The sequence below is a fragment of the Eleutherodactylus coqui genome, chromosome 8 (assembly GCF_035609145.1).
Source record: "Eleutherodactylus coqui strain aEleCoq1 chromosome 8, aEleCoq1.hap1, whole genome shotgun sequence".
In the NCBI taxonomy this organism is placed as follows: domain Eukaryota; kingdom Metazoa; phylum Chordata; class Amphibia; order Anura; family Eleutherodactylidae; genus Eleutherodactylus; species Eleutherodactylus coqui.
In genome coordinates, this window is record NC_089844.1 from 24,173,125 (window position 1) to 24,193,473 (window position 20,349).

The 20,349-nt window shown below is 47.4% G+C and overlaps 1 protein-coding gene across 5 annotated transcripts in view; it reads left to right on the forward strand.

Annotated features, from left to right (window-relative positions):
• Positions 1-20,349, forward strand: part of SEMA5B (semaphorin 5B) — a 245,894-nt gene that overhangs the window by 35,231 nt on the left and 190,314 nt on the right. For 4 of the 5 annotated variants that reach the window (XM_066575322.1, XM_066575325.1, XM_066575323.1 and 1 more), the window contains exon 2: positions 12,195-12,254. The gene's annotated coding sequence lies outside the window, so the exon portion shown is untranslated. Of the gene's footprint in view, positions 1-11,273; positions 11,331-12,194; positions 12,255-20,349 lie in introns of those variants that run through there. The other variant, XM_066575326.1, reaches the window with a different exon arrangement.

Consider the following 20,349-nt stretch of genomic DNA (forward strand, 5'->3'; position numbering starts at 1 on the left):
TTTTTTGTCTGGTGTTGAGTTATTGTCCCGCGTGCCGATGGATGATGGTCACTCATACAAGAGACGAGGCTCTAATCCCCCGCAACCCCCCCCCCCCCCCCTGGTTCCACCCATCTCCACATCGTGCCGCAGGTACCGCGGCATCAGGCAGGTGAAGACAATCCATGATGTTCGCCATATCAGTGAAATGGTACAGCATGGGTGTGGCCAAATCGTTACAAGATGGCGACAAAGCAATCTCCAATTGTTTGGTGAATGACGGGCTGGAGTGTTAACACAATGGTCTCGCCGAAGTCTGTGCCACGTTATCTGTAAGAGGCGGGCAACAGATCCGCACCATGTGCCCTGTCCACTGTGAAGAACACCGCGTCACGGCTGCGATTGAATCACGAATGCAGGAACTCGATGCGTAATCCCAATCCGGGAAGGATGACAAGCGATCAGGAATCCTGTAGCCAATCGGTTGCCTGATCGGTCGTTGGGTTCATCCAAAGAGTTAAAAGTAAAATAGTTGGGCCAATATGGAGGCGACTTTAAATGGCCGCAGCCCAAACGTGTTCGCGACAGACGGCGAGAAATACTATCAATGACAAAATGATCGGGAACCCAGAAATCTATAAAGGATCAAGTGATCAACATGTTCCTAAGGGACTCCGCAGCTGCATTTTCTGTGCAAGTGAATACAATCTATTGCTCCCTGTTATCAGCCATGTCAGGCTGGGAGAGGCAGACTGTAGTGTTCATCAGTGGGATAAACAAATAAGGGAGATGGAACAATACCTCTGCAGCGCCACCTATTGGAAGGCAGCATTCCTGCAAGTCAATGTTAGACTCTTTATACAAGCCTTGTAACAATGACCGGGAATTGAAAGCAAAGCCAGACTCCATGTACAGACAGCTGTTTCGGGGTGTTTGCACCTCATTCATGTTTCATAGGTTTGTGGGTTGGTTAGCGAGAGGCCTGTGATGTGGGTCAGGAACGCTATCTTTCCTTAGGCAGAGCACCTAGAAAGTGATTGAGGAGACTTATAAGGCCGTTCATGCTCCTGTAAGTAATTGTAACCTCTCCCTTATTTGCATATTACCCAGAGGAGCATGAATGGCCTTATAAGTCTCCTCACTCACCTACTAGGTACTCTCCCTAAGGAAAAAAGATAGCATTCCTGAGCTCGGTGGGATAAGTGAAAGGAAGTGTAGAAACCTCCCTCTCCACAATCCCTACTTCATGTCACATATATCTAAACCTTTATATACGCTCCTCGTATAGTGCTCTAGTATATCCTCCACAGACATTTCCATCATATATGTGTAATGCTCCAGCACTGATATATAACCTCCGGAAATATTTTATATCATATATGTGATATTAGCCGCTCTCCTTAGAATGCTCCAGTACTAATATAACCTCCAGTGACTGGTATCAGCCGCGCCTCTTATAACGCTCTCTAGTACAGGCTCCAGAATGTGGTTTCTGGCCCTTTAAGAGGTTATTTTCCTCATAGGAGAATAATATTCAGCGCTTCCATCACTTGTTTTGTAGCGCTGTACTGGCGTCCTTTGCCAGGCAGAGTATGGAGGAGTCGCAGTGTCCCACGGTCGCCCATCTGTTCCTGGAGCCGTGGATCGTATCGGTACGCTGTGTGCGCAGGATGTTCTCATATGTTGTATGGTGTATCATATCTCCTCCCCGGCCACTCAGTTCTGCATCCTGTTAATATGGCGCGGTCGGCTCCTGGCGCTGATCTTGCGGATCTGATTGTTCATATGAATCGCTCGGCCATTAATGTAACAATCTGCACCCAACTGTCCCCAAAGAACGGAGGGTTCAAAACGCAAAGCGATGAATCGTTAGCGGGCCGAGCGCTCGGGTGCTTCATCCTCTACTGACGCACTGCAATAACGAGCCGCTTCAGGAGAGCAGCCGGTGAAGATTCATCACGCCACTCGTCCGATTGCTAACACATCGTTACTACTCGATGAAGATTAATGACCCGGAAAGACCTTGTATCAAAAGACCGAAATCAGAATTTAGATTTCATCTTGTTGGATCTGAGTGTTACATCTTACTGTATTATAGAATAGTGTTTGAGTAATACTGCCACACTGTGCCTAATACCGCCATACACTGCCATAATACTGCCATATAATGCAGTTATATAGAGTTATAATACTACCTTACAGTGGCAACTGCTATATGGAGCCATCATACTGCCTTGTAGTGCCATATAATACCACTGTATGGAGCAATCATACTGCTATTGTGTCATATAATGCTGCTATATGGAGTTGTAATGCTGTCGCGTGAAATACCGCTATATGGAGTCGTAAGGCTGCCACGCTGTCGCATAAAATACCGCTATATGGAGTCGTAAGGCTGCCACGCTGTCGCATGAAATACCGCTATATGGAGTCGTAAGGCTGCCACGCTGTCGCATGAAATACCGCTATATGGAGTCGTAAGGCTGCCACGCTGTCGCGTGAAATACTGCTATAGAAAGTCGTAAGGTTGTCATGCTGTTGCATGGAATACCGCTATATGGAGTCGAAACGCTACCTCACAGTGCCATGAAATACTGCTGTACGGAGTCGTATGGCACGGTGTGGCTGTACTGTAATACTGTTATACGGAGCCATCATACTCCTATATAGTGCCCATGTAATGCTGGTCTATAGAGCAGATAAAATATAAAATGTACAAACTACTTAAATAATATTGCCACCCGGTGCCCAAATACTTTCAACGAAAGCATTCAAAAAAAGAACGCCTTCCAGTACTTGGTGATCCCAAACTCCTAGTTCCGTCATACGGTGCGTAGAGAGCGCCACCATGCAAACGTCGTAGTACTGCCAAACACTGTGACAATGGCCATCCCACAATACTCATGTAATACCCTACTGAAAACTGCTATATGGGGCTGCCATGACCAGTGAAGTGCGCGGTGTATGATGGGAACAGAGTGGCAGTGGCTCCTTCTGCTGCTGCTGCTACAGTCCAGCTCTGCCCTGGCAGGAGGCTCGTGCCGGTGGACTTTCCCTTTAAGTGGCTGCAGGGTGAGTTGTTCTGGACTCGGTGTACATGAATCGCGCTGCCAGAACAAGAGACCCGCTGAGGAATATTGTCTGATTACAGAACACTTGGCGGCGCGCTGGAAAATTATTATAGAAGAAGCGGAGGTGATGGAAATTGCGCAGCTTTTTGCTTTTGTTGGAGTCATTGAAGCGTTTTATTTTACCCATTTGCTTTTTTTCCCTTGTCTAGTTATTTGTAGATGAGCCTAGAGGAACGCGGCGCTGTTCTGTTAGAGCAACATTCACTCAGCAAGCTGTAACCTTGTGTGCCACGCCTTACTGCACTTCTTGCATTCTATTCAGGGAGCTGAATCGGGAGCTGATCAGTTTAGTAGCGGTCATCTGATTGTCTTGTTGCTGCAGTGATCCACAAGTCTGACAGCGCTCCTAGAATCTAGTCGTGTCTCGGAGCCCCCCCCCCCCCCCCCCCCCCACAAGTATCAGGATGACGGATTTCTTGATCAGTTTTGTTGTTGTTTTTGTCCCGTCGTTCAGAACGTCTTGATTGCCGGAAGTCATCCAGCAGGAACAGCAGGTAACTTACTAGAGGTGTTTGAGGAGCTGCCGCAGCAACAAAGACTCCCCCGCTGACTCCTCAACAATGAGCGGAGACGAGCCACCGCGATTAGCGCACGATAACCGCTGTTCTGCCGCGTCTGCTGATTGTTAATGAAGGAAATTAAAAAGTGATTTATGGAGAATCTTCAGAAAACCAGAATCAAAGAATGGCAAACACTGGATTTAAAGGGACCCTCAACTCATTATTACACTGGTACCCCACAACTTCCAGAGGGTCAGTATGTAACACATCAGTAGTGTATGTACACAGTGACTCCACCAGCAGAATAGTGAGTGCAGCTCTGGGGTATAATACAGATTATAACTCGGGATCAGTACAGGATAAGTAATGTATGTACACAGTGACTCCACCAGCAGAATAGTGAGTGCAGCTCTGGGGTATAATACAGATTATAACTCAGGATCAGTACAGGATAAGTAATGTATGTACACAGTGACTCCACCAGCAGAATAGTGAGTGCAGCTCTGGGGTATAATACAGGATGTAACTCAGGATCAGTACAGGATAAGTAATGTATGTACACAGTGACTCCACCAGCAGAATAGTGAGTGCAGCTCTGGAGTATAATACAGGATGTAACTCAGGATCAGTACAGGATAAGTAATGTATGTACACAGTGACTCCACCAGCAGAATAGTGAGTGCAGCTCTGGAGTATAATACAGGATGTAACTCAGGATCAGTACAGGATAAGTAATGTATGTACACAGTGACTCCACCAGCAGAACAGTGAGTGCAGCTCTGAAGTATAACACAGTATCAGTACAAGATAAGTAATGTATGTACACAGTGACTCCACCAGCAGAATAGTGAGTGCAGCTCTGCAGTATAATACAGATTATAACTCGGGATCAGTACAGGATAAGTAATGTATGTACACAGTGACCCCACCAGCAGCAGAATAGTGAGTGCAGCTCTGGAGGATTATACAGGATAAGTAATGTATGTGCATATTAAACTATCCTGCAGATGCCCAATCAAATGAATAGGATGCCAATATGTCAGACTCCACGCCTAATTCCGCCATGTGAGCCAGGCCTCCGTGTGCTTCTGGTTCAGCGTCCGTCTTCACGCTCGCACTTAACCCTTGTGATCGGGATCTTGGCGCAGACGTGCCCGCACGGCTTGTGTTGGGGGGGCTGTCTGCGCACGAGTTGCTGCTGCTTTCCACAATGTAGTGATGAGACTTTCATCCTCCGGCACAGAATCTGAGCTGCGCCCGCAGGTGTTTGATCTTTACAAAGAGCGGGGATGAAGAGCGGCCTCTGACGGCCGGGGGGTCGGATCTATCAGATTCTTCCAGTCTTTATAGAATTAATCCGCGCCCCGGCTTCTCGTAATATTTTTAGAAAACAAAGCCTGCGCTCCCAATGCACCGAGGTAATTTCTCCTTTCAGTGAATTTAGTAATTTAAATCTGAACCTTCCTCTCCCGGGGACTTACCTCACGTGTAGTTACTGCTCAGTCTATTGGGCAGCGCAAACAAGAGAAGGCGAAGAAGAAAACGAAGAGAAAACAAGAGCTTTAACCCTTCCAGGGAGAAGTCAACAGGAATCTGCAACATATGGGAAATCTGCGCAAGAACAAAGAACTCCCCCCTCCCTTCTCCAAACCTGAGAAATAGACGGAGGAATATTTGGGTGGCGTTCCCCTTTAAATATTGTTAGGTTGATTTTTTTTTTTTTTTTTTTAATGCAGTATCCCCATATTCTTCCAGGACCTGCCATGAATGGCTCTGGGGACTGTCGCCTGTCGGGAGGACAGGGGGGTATGGTTCTATAACTTCAATGATTTAACTGCTGCCCCTTCAGAGTACTATAATGGGCCGCGGTGCCGATCCTCGGTTAGATGGCACCCTCAGTGGAATGTGTTTTGCCCCATTCCTTCCGTCATAAGAAAAAAAAAAGATATATATTTTGCGCTGATGGGCGGTCTGCATATGTTAAACTTGTGCATAAGCACCAAGATGGCAACATACCCACACCAGATCAGCTTGGTGACGAAATATAGAACTAGAACCAAGCTGATGGCATAAATACAGCATCAGAAGCACTGTCCATACATGGATACAATACCAGAACCAAGCTTATAACTCAGAGTACCAACAAAGATCAGTACGTGGATAACATAGCAGACCCAAGCTCAGTTCATGGATACGGCACCAGACCCAAGCTCAGTTCATGGATACGGCACCAGACCCAAGCTCAGTTCATGGATACGGCACCAGACCCAAGCTCAGTTCATGGATACGGCACCAGACCCAAGAAATAGTTTTACAGGAGCATCGGTGGGCTGACATTGGTTCCTTGAAACATCAGAATGGGGAGGAGGAGGAGGAATCGTGTCCCTCCACAAAATGCTGTCACACGACTATTATCTGGCCGGCGGACCTAAGGGGGTCTTCTCCTGCAGCCCACCTCGGCCTGGTTACCCCCCTGCAAGCAGCTGGCTGGCACTCTGCGTGATCACAAAGGTCTTGCCTAGCCACTGCTGGCCATGCTGCGGAGGTTGGCTGGGTTTTTATTGTATTCTATGGTAATTACTGACATTGGATTTTGTAGATGCGTTATGCCAATAGTAAGCGGGAGAGCTGTGCCAACTACATGGGTATTAGAAGCCATGTGATCCATGCTCTTCTCTGGCATGACCGCCATATGCTCTTACGATAATTTAAAGAAGTGGAAGCGACGTAGAGACCACACGGAGCTCTGGACCCGGTGCAAAGTTTGTAGCCCCTCCCCCCCCCCTCCCCCCTATTATTGTCTTTTTATGTTATAAAGGGACCCAATAAGACAGCAGTATGTTTAGCTTCTGCCCCCCCCCCCCCCCCCCCCATAGTTAGTTTGGGGCATTTACAATATGGTGCCCTTACTGGCGGCTGGTTTTCCGAGACTATCGTCCTGTGACTAAGGCCTCGAGCCACTTCTATCCAGATTGAATATGGGGGTCCCGCTGCGCTGTGGGGGGCTCCGATCTCCTCTCTAGTCTTACAAGGTCGTAGCTTTGTGATGGGATAATCTCTCCCTGGGGTTGGCGGCTGCTAATTAGGACGGACTTGGATTGTACATGAGATGTAAAATCTTTACGGTCCCCACAAGGCTTCCACGTGTGACTCGTCCGCCGGAGAGCGATGGCGCGGTACGCCCTGGTTCATGGGACAGTAAAATGTGTTCCCTATAAACTAGCCGAGGGTAAAGGACGACCTCACCTTCTGGACCTCAGAAATTATAATGCAGCTCTGCACCTGCCATCTGTGGCTTCCCTATATGAATACAAGCTACTGCTCTCCATTATCAGCCATGTCTATTCAGTCTGAAGATTGGCAGAAAGTGTAACCCCCCCCCCCCCCCAAGATCACTACTAGATATCAGATCTCCCTTGCTGAGAACCTTCTGTATATGTCAGATATCAGCCGGTCCTCTTATAACGCTCCAGTACCGATATATGATATAAATGTCTCTAGAGGTTATATCAGTACTGGAGCGGTATGAGGAGCGGCTGATATCACGTATATGATATAAATGTCTCTGGAGGTTATATGTGATATCAGCTGCTCTTCTTATAACGCTCCAGTACAGATATAACCTCCTAGAGACATTTATATCATATATCAGTACTGGTGCGTTATAAGGGGAGTGGCTGATATCACGTATATGATGCAAGTATCTCTGGAGGTTATATCAGTACTGGAGCGTTACAAGAGGAGCAGCTGATATCACATATAACCCCCAGAGACATTTATATCATATACGTGATATCAGCAGCTCCTCATATAACGCTCCAGTACTGATATATGATAGAAATGTCTCTAGAGGTTAGATCCCTGGAGCATTATGAGAGGAGCGGCTGATATCACGTATATGATATAAAGCTCTCTGGAGGTTATATGTGATATCCGCCGCTCCTCTTATAACGCTCCAGTACAGATATAACCTCTAGAGACCTTTTATATCATATATCGTAAGTTGCTGAGGTTGCTTAAGCTCTATGTACCGCCCGGCCCTGCAGAGTATTTCTTTCTTTCATAATGGCTCCTCTTCTGGGCGGCTGAGTTTTCTGTATCCGCGCAGCACATGAAGAGTTAACCCTCGACAGCTCTCAAATCAATCGTCTCCGAGTATTGAGGAAAACAAACAGTTTGATTTTCTGCGCTAATTCTCTGCCCGAGGCTTCGTCAGATAACATAAAAACCTTGTTAATCAGAAGTTCCGCATTTATCCGGGATCGTTATTCCTCCCGGCGTCGCCGCGGCGCGCAGCAGATGTGCGTTCATCGGGGACATGAACAGTGTGTCACCATAAATAACGCGTGCGAATGACGTCCTATAAACCACTCCGATAAAAGTTACCGCCGGTCGAGTACCAGCCATATTGTGCGTGCAGTAAATGGCGCAGTTAGAGCTGAGGTCACTGCTATATCCGGAGGACGCTGCGCAGATCGGTGGATGAGCCCCTCCAGGGTGACTCTACCGCTCCCTGCTGTCTCATTATTATGACCATCTGCGGTCAGCCGTCCTTCGTCTGCTGTGATTTATCTCCGCTTATGTACCGCTCTTTTTGGCGTAACGTCTCGTGACGGGGAAGGGAATTCGTAGCGATGGCGACTTCTATATCATAACCCACTCAGTTGCCCCTGGATCCGCCAACAGTCATATCTGTGGGGTATGGCATCCTGATTTCTCCTGCCCAAACCTCTTGTAACCCCAGGAGATAAGTGGTGCCAGATATGTGTGTGACAGCTTGTCATCCTGGAGCCACATGCGTGTACGCTGCTGCCCCTCGTGTGTCAGTCTTCACTATAGTGGTAGCATTGCATTCATGAACCAGGAGAGTTATACTCCCTGCAGCACCAGTCCATGATCTCGTCAGAAGTGGACATGTGATGGCGGCCACCTGTTAGGGGCATCGCCCTGGTGTCTCATTGTGACGGGCAGGTGCCGGGAAGCTGGTACTTGGGATGGCGACATTTTTGCTAGTTCAGGCTGTGATGCCGTGGGATGCGGAGATTACAGCATGTTCTGGTTTTCTGAGATTCCTGTGGAACATGGAAATGTAAGTTCTATAGGAGTGCGGTTTTAAAGCTTTCCTATTAAAGCCATATGCAACAGTCATACAGGTGAAAGTGGAAATTGCGTAGACTGCGAAATGATGCGTTTTTCTCGTAATGGGCATTGTACTCGCAGACAACATTGCGGGTTTAAGGCTGCATCCATACAGGCTACAATGTGAAGCCCGTGGGTTCTTTCACATGAGCGATGTTTTGTAGCGAGATTTTTTTTGTAGTCCGTGCGGATGCAGCATGGATTCACACAGGGCAGATATGCCACGGAACTTCCGTGCAGAATTTCGCTGACGCAAATCCGCCTGCAGCCACTAATCCCGGGATTAGCCAGCTATGTGGATGCGACTTGTCAAAAATCGCATCCACACAGAACAGCCAATCCGTCACAGCAAAGCTGGCATTAGCCGGCACTGCGACGCGGATTTTCCGTTTTTGCATTCTCATTAGTTGAATGACTTCTCAGTAATCAGCAATCAGGAATGGGGAGATTAGATTGTCAGCTCTGTGGTCAGGAGCCGATGTGATGTTGCTGCGGAGACTAACTTTAAGAAGACGATTCATTCAGATTAATATGTTGTACAATTAGAAGATGCAGCTGGAGACCATTGTGCAAACCAGCGATGACATCACTGTATCCACAATGACATCACCTCATGGGAGATCCCCAGTGTCCTGCAGGGTATCTAAAGTTTCTGCATTTATAGTATCACTGGCTCCTGCTCCCTGCTTGACAGGAGGGGGAGCCATAAGCCCCCCCAAAAATGACAGACTTTGGGTCACTGCACACAGCTCCTGGTAGTGAGCCTTGTAGTACATACTTTCTCTATTTATTGCCGTTGCTTCACTTTGCACTCCGGAGAAGCAAGTCCTCAGGCTGGGTTCTCACACGCTGGAATCCCGGCGGAAATCTCATGGTTTGGCCGCAGCGAAAAAACGTGAGCTTTCCGCTGGTCAAAAGCGCTGCTTCAAAACCCGCAGCACTTGGCCACGGGTTTTGAAGCGGCCTGCCCGCTCCCAAAGAGGAGAGCACGTCTGCGAAATAAAAAAGTGGACCTGCTGCGTCCGGCGAATTTGCGCTGGCTTTGCCGTGATGGATTCGCCGTCCGGAGTGGATGAGACTTGAGCTCCCGGGATTAGCGGCTGCAGGTGGATTTGCCGCAGTGAATTTCCAGATAGTATTTCCCCGGCAAATCCGCCGTGTGTGAACCCAGCCTTATAATGTCCTTCTGCACTTAAACCAATACCAGCCAAGATGAGCACCCGGGGGGTGTAGGCACCTGGGGGGTGAGTGGGCATCGTCTCTCCCCAAGGAGAGCTCCCAGAAGGGCTGCTATTCCCAATCATTGTTTTAAGACTAGGTTAAGTCCTCTATTGATTTGAAGGAATGCTGCCATCCAGTAGGTGGCGCTGCAGAAATATTGTTTCATCTTCCTTATGCCGCCTGCAGATGGCCGGGTCGGATCAGGCAGCGAGAATTCTCGCCGCGGGACCCGACCCGAGCGCCTGCAGAGAGCAGCGCGTACTCACCCGCGCCCCGCAGCTCCAGATCTTTCATGTGCCGGCTGCCTGGCAGCTGGCGCATGCGTAGACCGGAGCCGGCGGCCAGTGAGTTGCTCTACTGTATAGATTGGGGTGTCCCTCAGCTTTCCACAGACCCTGAATACACAATTCCATCCAGATCCCCCTCATTTAGGCTTCCCTGTAGAGCAGCAGATCAGGTCATGAACCAGGCAGTTCAGGATGAACAGAGGACCACTCGAGTCACACTTCATAGTTGATACTTTGTATATGATTCCCGGCCCTGACTGATGGCTGTACTTTGGAGATGAGCGAGCATGCTCAGTTTAGGAAATTACTCGAGCGAGCATCGGCATTTTTGAGTAACTGCCTGCTTGTCCGTAAAGATTCGGGGGGCGGCGAGGTGAAGCGGTGTGTGGGAGAGGGAGATCTCCCGCCGCCCCCCGGAATCTTTAGGGACGAGCAGGCAGTTACTCAAAAATGCCGCTGCTCGCTCGAGTAATTTCCTTAACTGAGCATGCTCGCTCATCACTATTGTACTTACAGGCGAGCGAGGAACTCCGACCAATATCGCACTTGTATAATTGTGACGTTTCTATGATGCGATTCTTAACTCGCCTGTAATAAATTATGGACACGGTTTGTGTAAAATAACAGAAAATAGAAGCTGCTGCGGTCTTTATGGTCTCAGGGCATCACTGCGAGAGAGTTAGAAATGAGTATTTCCTTGCGTCTCGCAGCGCACAATACATGCACGCGGAATTCACCGTGTATACACCGCCTGAATCAGATCTGCTAACCTCCTCTAAACTCTGCAGCAAACTGTGGGATTGTTGGACGAGCGTTCTCTATAGGGAATTGTCCAACTGAAAGTGTCAACTTCCCAGAATCTGACAGACTGACCCAAAGTAAACAGCCGGGGATCGTGGGAACTAATCCGTGGAAGAAACCAGCGGAAAATCCAAGAATCAGTGCTGAGTGTTCACGTAGTGAAGGGAGAACGTTCATCTGTTATGTACCGCGTTCCATCAGGATCTCCTCTAATATGGAGCATGCTGGTATAACCTGGGTATCTCCTATATGCAGTGATATGGAGCATGCTGGTATAGCCTGGGTATCTCCTATATGCAGTGATATGGAGCATGCTGGTATAGCCTGGGTATCTCCTGTATGCAGTGATATGGAGCATGCTGGTATAACCTGGGGTGTGTGTGTGTGTGTGTGTGTGTGTACACACCTATCTCTGGTATAAGTTATACATCTCCAGTATATAGTGATATGGACCATTCTGATAAAACCTGGGTATCTTCTGTATATAATTGTGTTTTACTGCTGGTTTAAGTTATACATCTCTTATATATAAATAGTAATATGGACCATTCTGATATAACCTGGGCATTGTGTGTGTGTATATCTCTATATCTCTGGTATAAGTTATACATCTTCAGTATATAGTGATATGGATCATTCTGATATAATCTGGGTATTTGTGTGTGTGCCTATCTCTGGTATAAGTTATACATCTTCAGTATATAGCGATATGGATCATTCTGATATAACCTGGGTATCTTCTGTATATAATTGTGTTTTTACTGCTGGTTTAAGTTATACATCTCTTATATATCAATAGTAATATGGAGCATGCTGGTATAACCTGGGTATCTTCTGTATATAATTATATATGTACTGCTGGAATAAGTTATACATCTCCAGTATATAGTGATATGGACCATTCTGATATAACCTGGGCATTTTGTGTGTGTGTGTATCTATATCTATCTCTGGTATAAGTTATATATCTCCAGTATATAGTGATGTGGACCATTCTGATAGAACCTGGGCATTTCTTGTATATGGGTACATGTGTGCAGCTGGTATAATCGGGGCTTCGTGCGCTGGCTGGGATATTTAATAATGAATCTGGGTCTGTGCTGAGATCTGATGACTCTGTTCTTCTGTCTCCTCAGGTTCCTGTGGGTTTCTGGCGGCCCTGGCAGTGAGGATGAGCGCCCGGTGATGCTGTGCTGGTACGTTGCTGACTCTGCGCTTCCTTTTGCACTCCGTATTCTGTTACATTGTTACTTATCTACCTTTTTATAGTAATTGTATTACATTGTGACAGATGATGAATTGTGAAGTGATTGTCAGCTCTGTGGCTTTAGGAGGTTTTATAGACTTGATCATACATTTGGTGACTGGAAGTAGAGGGTGTGAAGACTTGTGCCTGTGATGGGCAGATCGAAACTCCTCTGATTATCTCTTCAGCCTGTCGGTCTCGTTACATTGCAGAGCGCTAACATCTGTGCACTGGGTGTATATAGACATTTGGGTGATTCCACCTCCGATCTTGCTGCAGGAGATTGTCTTACTGTTGTCGCATGTCTTTGGTTATCAGCAGGGTCATATAGGGTTGGTGATTAGCTGCAGATTACTGGTACTGGATCCTTAACTTTCCAAGGAGCTGATAAAACTAAAGATTAGAATTAGGGAAGTCATTTAGGGGTTTTCCGTTTGTAAACTATTGATGACCTATCTGCAGAATAGGTCATCAATGGTAGATTGGCTGGGGTCTGTCCAATAAGTTGTTTGCATTCATGTACTGAACTGAATTCTGCAGAAAGAAGACAGCTCCGTTCTTTACTGTAGTGGCCAGGCTTGGTTTTGCATGCCATGTTCCCATTAAAATAAATGGAAACTTTGCCTGCAATACCAAGCCTGGCCACTGGAGTGGGAACGGAGCTGAAATCATGCACGCTGATCTGTGAAGCTCCTGGGCAATAGACCCCACCAATCTACCGTACTATTGAAGACCTAATCTAAGGATAGACCATCAACAAATTTAGGACTGGAAAACCGTGTGTGTGTGTGTGTGTGTGTGTGTGTGTGTGTGTCTATTGTGGCCACAAGTCACATGACCATGATATGGCACCCAATAGCTTTGCTGTTGGACATATTAAAGCTGCAGTGCGTAGTCATTACGAGGATATAATGTGGATACATGACTGCTGTATGTCACTGTGGTCGGCACGTGTTCACAGGTATAGAATTGGAGGTGGAGGGGGTGTTACAGATTATCGCATATCGCCATGTTGGCTCTATTGTAATGAGGTTGCACTTCTCTGTAGAAATTGGAAAAACGTAAAAAGGTTGAACTTTCTTTTCCGCTATTTATGTCATCAAGAGCTGATTGGTGGAGTCCTCCTCTCCGGATCCCCACAGGTCAGCGGATTCCTGGTGCTGCTGTCACTACAGACTGCACAGGAACCAGATCAAGCTGACCACAGCATAGTGGCCTGGGTTGGTACTGCAGACACAGCTCCCATTTAAAGTCAATGTAATACCTACCTGGGCTAAGATCAGCAGTGATGGCGGCAGCAGCGACCCCCCAAGCAGCAGACCCAGCCGACGGGTCATTAATAGAAAAAAAAACCAAAGTTCTTCACAAACCTTTTAAAGTGACCCTCCGTTCCTGGGACCAGAGGGGGGCAGTTATATTACCTGCTGTTGGTTTTCTATGCGGTGATCCCTTAGTTTGCCAGTTCTGGACTCCATTATAATATAGCCGCCAAAATCTTCTAACTACCTAATGCACGCTGTACTCGGGTCCTTGATTAGACAGTGCTGATCATATGAGCAGCAACGGCCAATCAGAGAGAAGGTACAACAAGTTGGTAGTTTAATACTACAAATACACGACTTGCAGCGTCCATCCTGAAAACGGAGCCCAGAATCAGCGGATCGGAGGGACCACAGCAGGGAATATAACCGGAAAACTTTAAATATGTTTCTGTTCCATGTGGAACAAATGGCACTGCGGACTGCGCTATTCCATTAAAGACGCGGAAACAGAATAGAAGCAAACAAAGCTTTCTGGGTGTTGTTTTTTTTTTTTTTGGAAACCTAATAGAAATCAATGGGAAAAAGTTGAAACACCTATTTCAGTTGTAATTCCGTTTCTCTGCTCCAAAAATGGAACAGGGATAAAAAGCCCCAACCCCGATGTGAACGAGCCCCAAGAGCCATCAGCCTGGAGGCCAGGACCGCTGTGTGGAGACCTCAGATAGGATTCTCTGCTCCGATACATTGTAACAAGTTCATTAGATATGCAGGGTTGGGTCAGGATGAGTTTTCAGCCTTTGTTATTTTCAAGAGCTCAGTTTGCTGTCATTGAAGAACATACTTGTTTATATCCAAAGTATTGAAACAAAGTTTATTAGAAAGCTGCAGAACTTTTTATTATGACAAAGCTTTATTTATATGAACGATTGCTTGCGGTTACAGCTATGTACAGCATCCTGTACACGCCTTGTCAAAAACACTTTGCTTTAGAACTCGTCCTGCGGTTCCATCTCAGACAGATCTGTAGATGATGAGAGTTGTGGTGATTAGATGAACGGTCTTGTCACCGGAGGCCCTAATAGTGGTTCCCCCCTTGGCCTATAAGAGGCTCTCGGAGGCTCCTTGTGTGTAGTGACCTCTTCCGCTTGTAGAGCTTGTTGGCCACTAGATGCCTCTACGACGCAGAGAAGAGATTTCACCCCGTTACCAGAGTCTGAGACGGGCGCATTATTGGGATGTGAGAAGCCAGATGGTCGTATCCATGAATTGTCCGCCACCGGCCGTTCTGACCAGACTGTTAGGAGGTGTTGGGACCAGTGGATGGGGGCACACAAGGTGACCGGGCTCAGGACGCAGACAGACCACCAGTAGAGAAGAGCGTCTGACCTGGCTGTTAGGAGATGTTGGGACCAGTGGATATGTGAGGGCACACAAGGTGACCGGGCTCAGGACCCCCGACAGACCACCAGTAGAGAGGAGCAACTAATCGTCTGACAAGCACCAGAAGCTCCAAACGTTTTGTTGTCTGCCATCCAGAGACAGGGGGCGCCATCGTTACACCCCTGTGCCTGTTAGAACCATTTCCAGGCACCTGGCTGAAGGGCATTTGGTCTCATGGCATCAATTATGTGTACTGTCCTTAATACCCACTGTAGTCTCCATTGTCTGCAGGGTATTAGAGCCTCCATGTGCCCCTCTCCCATCCTGTATTGGATCTTGTATCCAAGCTAGAGGCGGTACAACAGGGTACTGGAGCCTCCATGCCCGCCTGTATCACATCTTGTACCGCCTGTAGCTTGGATACAACAGGGTACTGGAGCCTCCATGCCCGGCCGTATCACATCTTGTATCCAAGCTAGAGGCAGTACAACAGGGTACTAGAGCCTCCATGCCCGCCTGTATCACATCTTGTATCCAAGCTAGAGACGGTACAACAGGGTACTAGAGCCTCCATGCCTGGCCGCATCACATCTTGTATCCAAGCTAGAGGCGGTACAACAGGGTACTGGAGCCTCCCTACAAGGGTCCGTTCTCCACCATAAAGGATCTGATATTGTAATCACTTATACCAACATTACAATCACACAGAGAAAGTTTCATTCCATTCCGCTAACTCCTTGATTTTTTGGACAGTGACTGTAGATGACTTTGCCCCACCCCCCGCCTCCGATCCCTAGAATAGGCTCCCTGCACAGTATAAGTTAATGGCGTGAATCTAATAACATCATGCGACACTTCATAGTCCGGGCAGAAAGTAAATGACACATTTCCATCTTTTTCATTTGCATTCCGTCCACTCGGAACGATGCAGCAATTGACACACTTTAATGTATATTTACAAACATTACAATAGAGAGCGACGCGGGAAAGAGTTAATGAAGCGGGGCGCAGCGGCTCCTTCACCGCCCCCTGTGACTGCTGCTTGGAATAATTATCTGAGACACATTATGAAGTTTCTCTATAGACCCTGCATGGTGCATTAGGGACCAGGGATCCTCTGCAACAACGTGGCCCATTGTCCTGCAAATTGGGGCCTCATTGGCAATTCTTTGGCATGTGAAACACGGGGAGCGTTGAAGGACGGGGTGGGTCACCTATCTCTGCGGTGCATCATGGGTAAGGGGGTCCCAAACAAAGGGGCTGCAATGGCTGATTGGACCTTGCTGGCAGGCATCCGTGTAAGGAAGCACGTTGTCTGTCCTGTGGTTTATGGAAGTGCTACAGACTTTAGCGGTGGGGAATGAGATTCGTTTTTTGTGTATCCATCTTTATGCAAAGAACGATAATGATGAATGAGGAGGCGGATCCACCTAATGCTAAATGTCTCCATTCCTAAGGTTTCTTATGGGGCCATAGATCTGGATATCCGGCACTGTCCCTCAAATGTAATGGCACACTGCACATGATAAAAGCAAAGATGGCAGCAGGCCCACACCAGAACAGCTCAGTGGTTAAATACAGCACCAGAACCAAGCTCAATACATAGATACAGGGCCAGAACCAATCTCTGTACATCAATACGGCTCCAGAACCAAGCTTATATCATATTGCATGAGAACCAGGCTCACAACATAAATACAGTACCTGAACCAAGCTCAGTACATAAATAAAGCCACAGAACCAAGCAAGCTCAGTACACAAGTTCAGTACCAAAGCCAAGCTTATAACATTTAGGACCAGAACCAAATTCATAAGTACAGTCAGTGGAAGACCAATCTCGCTACATAAATACAGTACCAGGCTTACAACCTAAATGCAGCACCAGAGGCAATCTCACAATAGAAATACAAGACTAGAACCAAGCTCCGTATATATAAATAAAGCCCTAAGCTCATATCCTAAATACAGTACCAGAACCGAACTCCTCTGTACCTAAAATTGTACCCCAGAATCCAGCTCAGTGTCCTCTTGGAACATAAGAGGAGAGGAAACCAAGCCGAGAGGAGGATTCATGTAGTTCCACAAGGAGGAAGAAGAAAATCTAGCTGGGCAGACCTAAGGGGAGCAATTGCCCCCATCTTACATCTTCCTGGTGCCCCCTTACAAGCTGGGGACTGGCACCCTGTGCGTCCAGATGGGTCGCACATAGATATAGCTGGGTAGATCCCCAGGTATCTGTCTGTATAGAAGTCAGACACTAAACTGTTAAAATGATGGTGGCGCTGGCGTTGTGCCCTCTTGGACTCGGGTTCTTTGCTACAATAGCTTTTTGTGTTTGGCCAAAACTGGCAGTGTTCCTATTGAATTAATGAACTGTAAAGTGTGGCCAGGAGGTAAAGATGCCAACAGAGAGCAATAGGTGATCCATGTGCTCCCTAAGAAGGGCAACAGTGGGTATTAAAGGAGGTAATAGGTGAGTGTTAGGAAAGAATGGATGATGGGTCTGGCCACATGGCTGGCGATGTTGGGTATCATATGGGGCTGGGCCATGGGGTTTGAGTTTTTGTAAAACCAGCTCCTGGCACCACTTGGGTGGAGTCGGTATGTTTCGGCCTTGATGAATAAATTGCAGACTTATATTGACTCTTTAGTGGAGGCGCCTGTTTTGGCGGGCTCTGTCCCTGTGCTGTATGGTGGCAGATATATCTCAGTGATGCATGCCTCCGCCTGATGGAGTGTAAGCTTCTGTGGCTAGGGGGGGGGTCGTTTGATTCTCATTTGCTTATTTATGACCTGTCTGACAATAACTGGAAGAGGATTTCCCCTTTAATCTGCCATATTGGATTGAGTTAGAAGACCTATAGGGGGCGTTATAAATAAGTAAATGGCTGCTTCGATCCTGTATCTGTATGTGTCGCAGCTCAAGTATTGGTGTACAGCGCTCGCTCTTCCATATCTTATCATACAGTGCAGGAATGGCGTACCGGTGACCTCCCAGGCTGCCTCGGCTGGGGTTAGGTTGGCCCTGTCCTACCGCGTCCTTCATGTAATCCAATTTTATTCTTTTTGCACGGCGGTCTGCTAGCGGCTCAGATTTCATTGCCGCACCTCGAAGACGTTCTGATTATGTGTAATACCGGGGGCTTTACTTAATGCTGCTATTAAAGAAGCAATCTGAAATAATAGCGCTGCTCACAGAACGCTTCTCTTGTGTAATAAATAAAAGATCAATTACTATGGAAATGGCGCCGGATTATCATGGAATTGTATTTCTGGGATTATCTCTATAATTGAAGCAATAAATAAGACAAATGATATTAGGAAAATTAACATTGCAGCGGCTGATGCGGGGAGAGCGGGCAGGACGGCCATCACTTCACCGCCCGCTATGTCCGCGAAGAGCCGCATCGCCATGTAAATTGTCTCCACGCTTTATTCGTTATTGCCGGTCTGGGGGGGCCGCATATGCTGAGTAGGACTGTGGGAGGCTTCTGCAAACTTCATATCTCTGGTGTTACATTGTTAAGCAGACTGTAACAAAGCACCAGTTATAGCTTTGTAGCATAATGTCCAACCCTGCCGGTGATGATGGCACTTGGAGCCTAAACCATAGAAGCTGATTACAATAAACCTAGCGGCTCCGCAGATTGGCTAAGAGCCTCGTATTAAACATCTGGGTAGCACTTCTCTAAATCTGGACCCTCCACAACCGGTGCAAGAGGAGTCATTGCAATGCTCTGGCTATCAGAGAAGGCTCAAAAGTATTAGTCCCCCCCCAACTGTGACATCCCTATGCACTGGTCACTTTATTAGAGACCCCATCTGGTAGCGCGTTGGACTTCTTTGGCCTTCAGAACTGCAGTAGCTCATCGTGGCGTAGATCCCACTGGGTAATGGAATCCTTCGGCAGGAATAGCGGCCCCTGTGGACAGGAAGCTTCTTGTAACTGCCACAGATTAAATGGAGGTCTGACATGTTCTGACCAGCTGACAGGAAGGGGTCATCGATTTAATGTAGCTTGCACCAAATTCTGACCTCCCATCGGCATGGTACAGCAGACATTTGATTTGGATCCATCTGACCAGTGGATGTTGTTCCACTTTTCAGGGATACAAGTTTTGCTCTCTTTTGCCCCCTGGAGTCTCGCCTCGTTTTCTTAGACACAATGGCGCTGGAGCTGGTGGTCTGCTGTTATAGCCCGTCAGTGCTAAGGAATGGCGAGTTGTGTGTTAGGAAATGTTAGTTGGAACAATAGTGTTTTGCTCCTGACTGTGCAGCGCCCGTTGGCCAGAACGTTTCCTGACCACCTCCTCTGACCCCTTTCGGTGACCAGTTGTTTCCATCCACAGGATCCCCTTTAGCTCCATGTTTTTCCTCGATCACGCCATTCCTGGTATATTCTCCACACCGCTGCACAAGAAACCCCACCACCCAGGGTTGGCAGTGACATCCTGGCCCCGGCTAGTCCAGCACTGATGACCCGGCCTCATTTGAAGCCACTCAGATCACTGGATTTTCCCATCTAATGTGGATTCACATAGAAGCTGATCCATTGAGAACTTGTCACGTGACTTTATGTCACACTTTGGGGTCACAGGGGGAATTACCATACACATAGCCACTGATTGTGAGAGGGCCAAGGGCTTTTATATAGGGGCCGCTTAGTGTATTTCTATAGTACACATAAGCAGGGGTCGTCCTCTTGAGGTGATGTCACCTGGCAGGCCTGTGATGTCACTTGGTGTGAAAGCTGCAGTGTAATGCATAGCATTGATGCCACTGTCTGCTCCCGAGAAGCCTGCTGACAACCATGATGCCTCCATTACAGTTCCTACACGGGTTGTCACCCAGCTTTCCCAGATTTCAAAATGATAAATCTTTTTGGGGGCTCTTTTACACAGACTGATTGTCCTGGTCAAAAATCGTTGGGTCTTACGAACCTGACCGATAATTGTCCACTGTAAACATGGACGGAGATTGAACGACGTGGACTTAACACAAGCAGAAAAATCGCCAGTTTTCTTGTCTTCGTGTGTGAACAGCGATGGTTCAGTCCTTCACCTTCGCTGGTACAGTAGATCTGAACGACGTGTGAACGCTATAGTGAATGTACTTGCTAACGATTTATCTGCCTATATAAACGGGCTGCACACCAAACTCTGCCATTTTTGGCGTGTGCGAACGACTTATCGCTGCGTGTAAAAGGAGCCTTAGTTATGCTGCGTTCCCCTTGTACACCCAGGTAGACTTGGCATTGAGGACCGTAGATGAGGAACCGTCCCCAACTCATGTTCATGGAGGGCCACATCAGCCTTGGGGTTGCCTTTAAAGGGCCGATTGTAATTGTTGGACTGTATAGTAAGTGACCCCAGTAGTAATAGGGACCTCATTAATTGTGACCTA